This window comes from Anopheles funestus (genome assembly GCF_943734845.2).
Source record: "Anopheles funestus chromosome X unlocalized genomic scaffold, idAnoFuneDA-416_04 X_unloc_40, whole genome shotgun sequence".
In the NCBI taxonomy this organism is placed as follows: domain Eukaryota; kingdom Metazoa; phylum Arthropoda; class Insecta; order Diptera; family Culicidae; genus Anopheles; species Anopheles funestus.
Window position 1 is genome coordinate 182,501 of NW_026045166.1, and position 9,325 is coordinate 191,825.

The following is a 9,325-nucleotide window of genomic DNA, read 5'->3' on the forward strand; positions in this document are numbered from 1 at the left end:
TATCCTTTGCGTACCGCCCCATGGCCCTTGTATGTCTGCACCACAGTTCCTGTTCGTTCCGTGCCTATGGCCGGATACGTATTGCACATCGGTATACCTGTCGCTACTCAGGCAACTCGTGTGCGTGGATTGGATCGAGAACATGGTGTGTGCCCCATGTTATAATTGATAGTCCATATCCACTTTATAGGTTAAAGTCATAAGTTGTGATTGCACAACCATTCTTCATAAGAGTTTAATCACTCTTCAACTAACTTTCGTTCTGGTGTCTTGGTATCAAATCGCGTAAGACACAAGATTCTACTGGCCAAATAGAATCTAGCACATTGGTTAACCTGGCGCCGCAGTCAACTCATGTGCTTGGATCGGATCGAGCTATTGAGTATTGGGCCTGCATACTCGCTCATCCGTATCCTTTGCGTACCGCCCCATGGCCCCGTCCTTAGAGTTAATGACTAGTAGGCTTAACTCTTTGTATGTCTGCACCACAGTTCCCGTTCGTTCCGTGCCGTGGCCGGATACGTATTGCACATCGGTATACCTGTCGCTACTCAGGCAACTCGTGTGCGTGGATTGGATCGAGCTCATGGGGTGTGTAGAGATTCCATGTTATAATTGCAAGTCCATATCCACTTTATAGGTTAAAGTCATAAGTTGTGATTGCACAACCATACTTCATAAGAGTTTAATAACTCTTCAACTAACTTTCGTTCTGGTGTCTTGGTATCAAATCGCATAAGACACAAGATTCTACTGGCCAAATAGAATCTAGCACATTGGTTAACCTGGCGCCGCAGTCAACTCATGTGCTTGGATCGGATCGAGCTATTGAGTATTGGGCCTGCATACTCGCTCATCCGTATCCTTTGCGTACCGCCCCATGGCCCCGTCCTTAGAGTTAATGACTAATAGGCTTAACTCTTTGTATGTCTGCACCACAGTTCCCGTTCGTTCCGTGCCGTGGCCGGATACGTATTGCACAACAGTAGATACCATCACCTGACGTATCTAACACACCACTATTGTAACTCGTCGTCGAAGGACCTTTCAAGTGCCTGATGGCCAGGGGAGCTCTTACACGGCACGGAGACACAGTGATGCTCGCCCATCACAGTGTACAACGATCGAGTTTGCTTAAGTGTCTGGGTACCTACACACCAGACACAATGCAATGGCCACGGATCCACACAAGGCACATCACATGCAGAAAGCTTCACCAGATTATGACACATACCACACTCTTGTAACTCGTCGTCGAAGGGGCGTTCAAAGTGCCTTACGGCTAGGGGAGATCTAGCACGGCACGGAGACACAGTGATGGTTGCCCATCAAAGTGTACAACGATCGAGTTTGCTTTCCGCGCAAGCGTTCTAAGTGTCTGGGTACCTACACACCAGACACAATGCAATGGCCACGGATCCACACAAGGCACATCACATGCAGAAAGCTTCACCAGATTCTGACACATACCACACTCTTGTAACTCGTCGTCGAAGGGGCGTTCAAAGTGCCTTACGGCTAGGGGGGATCTAGCACGGCACGGAGACACAGTGATGGTCACCCATCAAAGTGTACAACGATCGAGTTTGCTTTCCGCGCAAGCGTTCTAAGTGTCTGGGTATCTAAGCACCAGACACAATGCAATGGCCACGGATCCACACAAGGCACATCACATGCAGAAAGCTTCACCAGATTCTGACACATACCACACACATGCAACTCGTCGTCGAAGGGGCGTTCAAGTGCCTTACGGCTAGGGGAGATCTAGCTCGGCACGGAGACACAGTGATGGTCACCCATCAAAGTGTACAACGAACGAGTTGGCTTTCAACAAATTCTGACACATAGCAAGCGAGCGACCGAGCTACACCGAAGGCAGCCCATGGTTGGTCACTCGCGGACGATCATCAGTAATGATCCTTCCGCAGGTTCACCTACGGAAACCTTGTTACGACTTTTACTTCCTCTAAATCATCAAGTTCGGTCAACTTCAGCCATGCCAGCTGCAGCTCACGAAGGAACCGCGGAAGGTAAGCCTCCAGAAACCTCACTAAATAATCCATCGGTAGTAGCGACGGGCGGTGTGTACAAAGGGCAGGGACGTAATCAGCACTAGCTAATGACTAGTGCTTACTAGAAATTCCAGGTTCATGGGGACCGTTGCAGTCCCCAATCCCGACTAGATGGGCATTTTAGTGATTTCCCGTTCCTCTCGGAATGGGGGCGCCTATTGGCGAGAACACGCTGCGACCCACATTGTAGCACGCGTGCAGCCCAGAACATCTAAGGGCATCACGGACCTGTTATCGCTCATTCTCAGCTTGCTAAACACAAGTTGTCCCGCTAAGCAGGGCAAACGTAGCCGACGACCGCCCGTGAAGGCGCCGCCCGGCTGTAACGTCAGGTGCGCCCGGAGGCGCACTGCTGACAGCGTTCTAGTTAGCATGTTTGAGTCACGTTCGTTATCGGAATTAACCAGACAAATCATTCCACGAACTAAGAACGGCCATGCACCACTACCCTTAAATTTGAGAAAGAGCTATCAATCTGTCTTACCTCGATAAGTTTGGACCTGGTAAATTTTCCCGTGTTGAGTCAAATTAAGCCGCAAGCTCCACTTCTTGTGGTGCCCTTCCGTCAATTCCTTTAAGTTTCAACTTTGCAACCATACTTCCCCCGGAACCCGATTTTGGTTTCCCGGAAGCGACTGAGAGCACCGAATAGGGGTAGCGTCTCCCAATTGCTAATTGGCATCGTTTACGGTTAGAACTAGGGCGGTATCTAATCGCCTTCGATCCTCTAACTTTCGTTCTTGATTAAAGAAAGCATCCATGGCAAACGCTTTCGCTTCAGTTGGTCCTACGACGGTCTACGAATTTCACCTCTCGCGCCGTAATACCAATGCCCCCAACTACTTCTGTTAATCATTACCTCTAGGTTTCTGACAAACCAACGAAATCGTATAAACCGAGGTCATATTCCATTATTCCATGCAAGATTATTCTCGGCCAACGCCAACCCCACGGGGGGGCCGGACGCTTTGTCTTAGCCTGCTTTGAGCACTCTAATTTGTTCAAGGTAAATGTGAGTATCTTGAGCACCATGAGGAGCCCGTGCCGGAGTTAACCGGTAGCACGGTACTCGTTCACAGAGTAACGCCCAAGTACACCATTGTGAGTCGCAGCCGTGAGCGCGCGCACGAACGGCCCCGGCGTGTAACCGGGCGCCCGTGGCGGTCACGTGTCTGGACGGGCAATCAACTTCGAACGTTTTAACCGCAACAACTTTAATATACGCTAGTGGAGCTGGAATTACCGCGGCTGCTGGCACCAGACTTGCCCTCCACTTGATCCTTGTTGAAGGATTTATACTCAACTCATTCCAATTATGGACCATCGTTAGAGAGGTCCATATTGTTATTTCTCGTCACTACCTCCCCGTACTGGGATTGGGTAATTTACGCGCCTGCTGCCTTCCTTGGATGTGGTAGCCATTTCTCAGGCTCCCTCTCCGGAATCGAACCCTGATTCCCCGTTACCCGTCGCAACCATGGTAGTCCTCTACACTACCATCAATAGTTGATAGGGCAGACATTTGAAAGATCTGTCGTCAGTCGACAAGCGACCATACGATCTGCGTCCTTATCCAGACTTCAACTCAAGCCGCCCGGAGGCGATTGGTTTAACTAATAAGTGCACCAGTTCAGCTACCCGCGAGGGCAACAGTCCCGGCATGTTGCATGTATTAGCTCTGGATTTTCCACAGTTATCCAAGTAACTAGTGGTAGGATGATCTTGTGAATTATAGCTGTTATACTGAGCCTTATGCGGTTTCACATTCATTTATGTTTGTACTTAGACATGCATGGCTTAACCTTTGAGACAAGCGTATATTACTGGTAGGATCAACCAGAATTCGTTCCACTACAGACACACACTCGCTTAGTGGGAAATAAATTTCCACACAACTCTCTCTCTCTAGAACCATATGGAATGGCTCTTTGGTGTTGGGTAAGGCACCAATTTGTTGGGGTGTAACGGTCACCACCAACTTTAAGTTTGTTAGGGCACAACGGAAACCACTAACTAAACTTTAGGAAACTAAATTTCCTCACACATTATCTCTCACCATATTAGCACTAGGTGCTATCCACGATTGTACAACGTTTCAACTCTTGAATCGACCGTAGGGCCGCGGAATTGCTTCCGGGCCCCTATTCTCGCTATTAATTGTTCATCTCTTTCAATACATCGAGTTCGTTCCATTGGGTAGTTCGCATGGCGAACGTTTTGATGCAGCCCCCTGGGGGACCACGGCACTTTACACCGGGTATGGTGTATGCGCAACCTACAGATAACAATAAACCCCTTATGCGTGTGTAAACCGATGTTGGGCTGCTCAACATCTTTCATGGTTACATCACTTGCACCAGAACCCACGGTGCCGATTTGGTAATATGTTGTACATTTACTCTCAAGATGTACGCTTCGGCCCCTTATTCAGGGGCTCAAGCTATTACCAGCAAGAACAATCCTCATCCAGACTTGAACTCGAAACACCCGCAGGCGAACGGTTTAACTAATAAGTGCACCAGTCTTGAATCCATGCGTCGGTGGAAACAATGCCGGCGTGTTGCATGTATTAGCTCTGAACTTAGCGAGTGATTGCCTTGCAGCTGTCATACTGAGCGTAGAGCGTGATTATCGCTCACTTGAACCATGTTGAATGGCTCTTTGGTGTAGGGTAAGGCACCAATTTGTTGGGGCGTAACGGTCACCACCAACTTAAGACTTGCTTATAGGTATTTCAACGTTTTCAACTCTTAAATCGACCGTGTTTCATTATCATCTCTTCTTCTTATTAAATGCATAGAGTTCGTTCCATTGGGTAGTTCGCGTGGCGAACGGTTTGATGCAGCCCCCCGGGGGGGACCACGGCACTTTACACCGGGCATGGTGTATGCGCAACCTACAGATCACCAATATATTTGTGATCGATAATGCACACTTCTTACACGACTGACCAGTCGACAGCGCTGCCTTCCTATTATGCGTGTGTAAACCGATGTTGGGCTGCTCAACATCTTTCACGGTTACATCACTTGCACCCGAACCCATGGTGCCGATTTGGTAATATGTTGTACATGGTCTCAAGATGTACGCTTCGACCCCTTATTCAGGGGCTCAAGCTATTACCAGCAAGATCAATCCTCATCCAGACTTGAACTCGAAACACCCGGAGGCGAACGGTTTAACTAATAAGTGCACCAGTCTTGAATCCATGCGTCGGTGGAAACAATGCCGGCATGTTGCATGTATTAGCTCTGAACATAGCGAGTGATTGCCTTGTAGCTGTCGAACTGAGCGTAGAATGTGATTATCGCTCACTTGAAAGGGTCAAGCCCTTTCGAGTCGTCCGGTTTTTACGCCAGACGACTCGGTTCACCATCTTTCGGGAAGGGACCGTCTCGGTCGCAAGCTGCTCCGGTCCCTAAACAACCTGCGACAAATGATAGGAAATGCCGACATCAACACGTGTTCAGTTTGGTTTATCGCTCATAGGTCTTTTTGACCATCGATCCCTGATTATAACTCTCAATTAAACAGTCAGGAGAGTAAGGCATGCCCATCGATATCTTATCGACAGGCGATACCGCAAGAACGGCCAACGACACATCAGGTGATCGATTATTGCTTCGACTTTTGCTTAATCGTTTCCACTCCTTAGAGAAAGAAACCCCCGGGGACCGTCTCGGTCGCAAGCTGCTCCGGTCCCTAAACAACCTGCGACAAATGATAGGAAATGCCGACATCAATACGTGTTCAGTTTGGTTTATCGCTCATTGGTCTGTTTGACCATCGATCCCTGATTAAACTCTCAGTAATCCAGTCGGGAGAGTAAGGCATGCCCATCGATATCTCATCGACAGGCGATACCGCTTGAACGGCCAACGACACATCAGAGGATCGTATCTTGCTACAACTTTTGCTTAATCGTTTCTTCTCCTTGGAGAAAGAAACCCCCGGGGACCGTCTCGGCCGCAAGCTGCTCCGGTCCCTAAACAACCTGCGGCATCAAATGATAGGAAAAGCCGACATCAATACGTGTTCAGTTTGGTTTATCGCTCATTGGTCTTGTTTGACCATCGATCCCTGATTAATACTCTCAATTAGAAGGTCGGTAGAGTAAGGCATGCCCATCGATATCTCATCGACAGGCGATACCGCATGAACGGCCAACGACACATCAGAGGATCGTATCTTGCTACAACTCTTGCTTAATAGTTTCCACTCCTTGGAGAAAGAAACCCCCGGGGACCGTCTCGGCCGCAAGTTGCTCCGGTCCCTAAACAACCTGCGGCATCAAATGATAGGAAAAGCCGACATCAATACGTGTTCAGTTTGGTTTATCGCTCATAGGTCTGTTTGACCATCGATCCTAGAATTCAACTTTCGAGTAAGGCATGCCCGTCGATATCTCATCGATAGGCGATACCGGTAGAACGGCCAACGACACACATCTAGGATCGCATTTACTCTTCCTTGGATGGATAACCAATACCCTAGGACCGTTTCATCGCGAGCTGCTCCGGTCCTCAAACAACTCGCGAACCACCGATAGGATGATATTAGGAATGGCCGACTTTCATCCTTTAACTCTCAGTTCTGCTTACCAAAACATAGGTACTTGGACCTTAAAGACCACTATATGTTCCCCGATCGGGGGCAATCGGAACGTCTATCCATCATCAACATCGTTTCACTCATTCCGAACCACCAAATTGGACAGACAGTACCATATTCACCAACCGATTGCTTCAACTTCGCAAACTGTATGGTAAGTTCTACTAATTTCACATCTTACCATCGACTAATAGTGCATAAATCCACTTGGAAATCACTTTTCCTTGGTCCTCGGACCTTCTACGACAACGTCCAACAAATATCCGAAGTCGTTTCCCAACTTAGACCAAGCATTTCGTATCTTTACTTCTAATCGATTTTTTCTCTCATAATTGACGATCAAAATCTAAAAACCACATTTTGAGCCAGAAGCAGTCGTCCGATCGTCCTGGGGGTAGTCTCAATCGATTTAGAAGGGCCCAATTCATAAAGATACGTACTCAGTCAAATTCATGCTTCTGGCTCACCTACCCCCTATATAGAAAACGAAAGCGTACAGGCGTGGAAAACGTGCCATTTTTCTCCATCACGGACTTTTTTTTTCTCGTTGCACCGACTCTAGTAAAAAAGTGAAATTTTTTACTAGTTACCAACTTTTGCAAATTATCATCGGATATCACTTTTCATGGTCTATAGTAAGTTCTTATCACGTTTTAGTAGTTTTTGAAAAAAAAATTTTTTTGAACTTTTCAAAATTTTTCAAAACAAAGTTTTTGTAGGCGGTTTTGTGTATGGAGGGTTACTAGTCTCGGGGTCACTGTTTGACCAAAAAACCACTATATATCATTCGAAAGGTAATTTCAAGGGCTACAAAAAATTGTTCTACGGCACCCCCCTCCGACGTCTAGTATTCGAGTTATTGGCCAAAAACCATCACTTGAGCGATTTTTCGTTCAGGGTACCCGACTCTAGTAAAAAAGTGAAATTTTTCTCGATTGACCAAGTGTTGCAAATGACCATCGGATTTCACTTTTTATGGTCTATAGTGAGTTCTGATCACGATTTGGTACTTTTTGAAAAAATTTTTTTGACGCACTTTTCAAAATTTTGCAAAACCAAAACTTTTTAGGCGGTTTTGTGTATGGAGGGTTACTAGTCTCGGGGTCACTGTTTGACCAAAAAACCACTATATATCATTCGAAAGGTAATTTCAAGGGCTACAAAAAATTGTTCTACGGCACCCCCCTCCGAAGTCTAGTATTCGAGTTATTGGCCAAAAACCGCAACTATAGCGGTTTTTCGTACAGGGTACCCGACTCTAGTAAAATGATGCGATTTTTACTAGTCTAGGAACTTTTTGGTCAAAAAATCAAGTATATGTCATTCGATAGATAATTTCAAGGGCTACCAAAAATTGTTCCACGACACCCCCCTGCGACGTCTAGTATTCGAGTTATTAGCCAAAAACCGCAACTTAAGCGGTTTTTCGTCCAGGGTACCCGACTCTAGTAAAATGATGCGATTTTTACTAGTCTAGGGAACTTTTTGGCCAAAAATCAAGTATATGTCATTCGATAGATAATTTCAAGGGCTACCAAAAATTGTTCCACGACACCCCCCTCCGACGTCTAGTATTAGAGTTATTAGCCAAAAACCGCAACTATAGCGGTTTTTCGTCCAGGGTACCCGACTCTAGTAAAATGATGCGATTTTTACTAGTCTAGGGAACTTTTTGGCCAAAAATCAAGTATATGTCATTCGATAGATAATTTCAAGGGCTACCAAAAATTGTTCCACGACACCCCCCTGCGACGTCTAGTATTCGAGTTATTAGCCAAAAACCGCAATTATAGCGGTTTTTCGTCCAGGGTACCCGACTCTAGTAAAATGATGCGATTTTTACTAGTCTAGGGAACTTTTTGGCCAAAAATCAAGTATATGTCATTCGATAGATAATTTCAAGGGCTACCAAAAATTGTTCCATGACACCCCCCTGCGACGTCTAGTATTCGAGTTATGGGCCAAAAACCATTCATACTTGAGCATTTTGCTCATTTTGCCTGTACGGGTACCGGGGACTAGTAAAATCAGGCCAATTTTACTAGAGTAGGGGTCCTTTTTGGTCAAAAAAACAACTTTTGCTCGTTCGATAGGGAATCGATAGGGCAACAAAAAATCGTTCTACGACCCCCCCTTCCGATGTCTAGTATTCGAGTTATGGGCCAAAAACAGTTTATAGCTAATTTTTCACTCGATTTTTCACCAAGTATCGCACATTACTCCGGTTCTATACATTGGATCGTCAATCTTTAAGATTTTATGGGTAGTTCCAACTGTTTGCTACATTTCATCCATACATCACCAACCGATTCAATGTCTGTGCTAGAAGTTATTAGAGGAATAAAAAAATTTACCCTTGGCTTTGGACCGTACAATTTTACCCATTTTTGGCCCATATTTGCCCCATAGCTCCGCCGGTATCCAAGATATGGCCACACTTTCTTCTGGCCATGGGTAGATGGCACTTGTGGCTAGATTTCTTCCATGCACCACTAATCGCTACCATGTCTGTGGCCGGAGCTATTCACGAAAGCGCCTCGCGCACTTGGTCGGATTTTTGGTCCAACTTGCACCATTTTTGGCCCATATTTGCCCCATAGCTCCGCCGGTATCCAAGATATGGCCACACTTTCTTCTGGCCA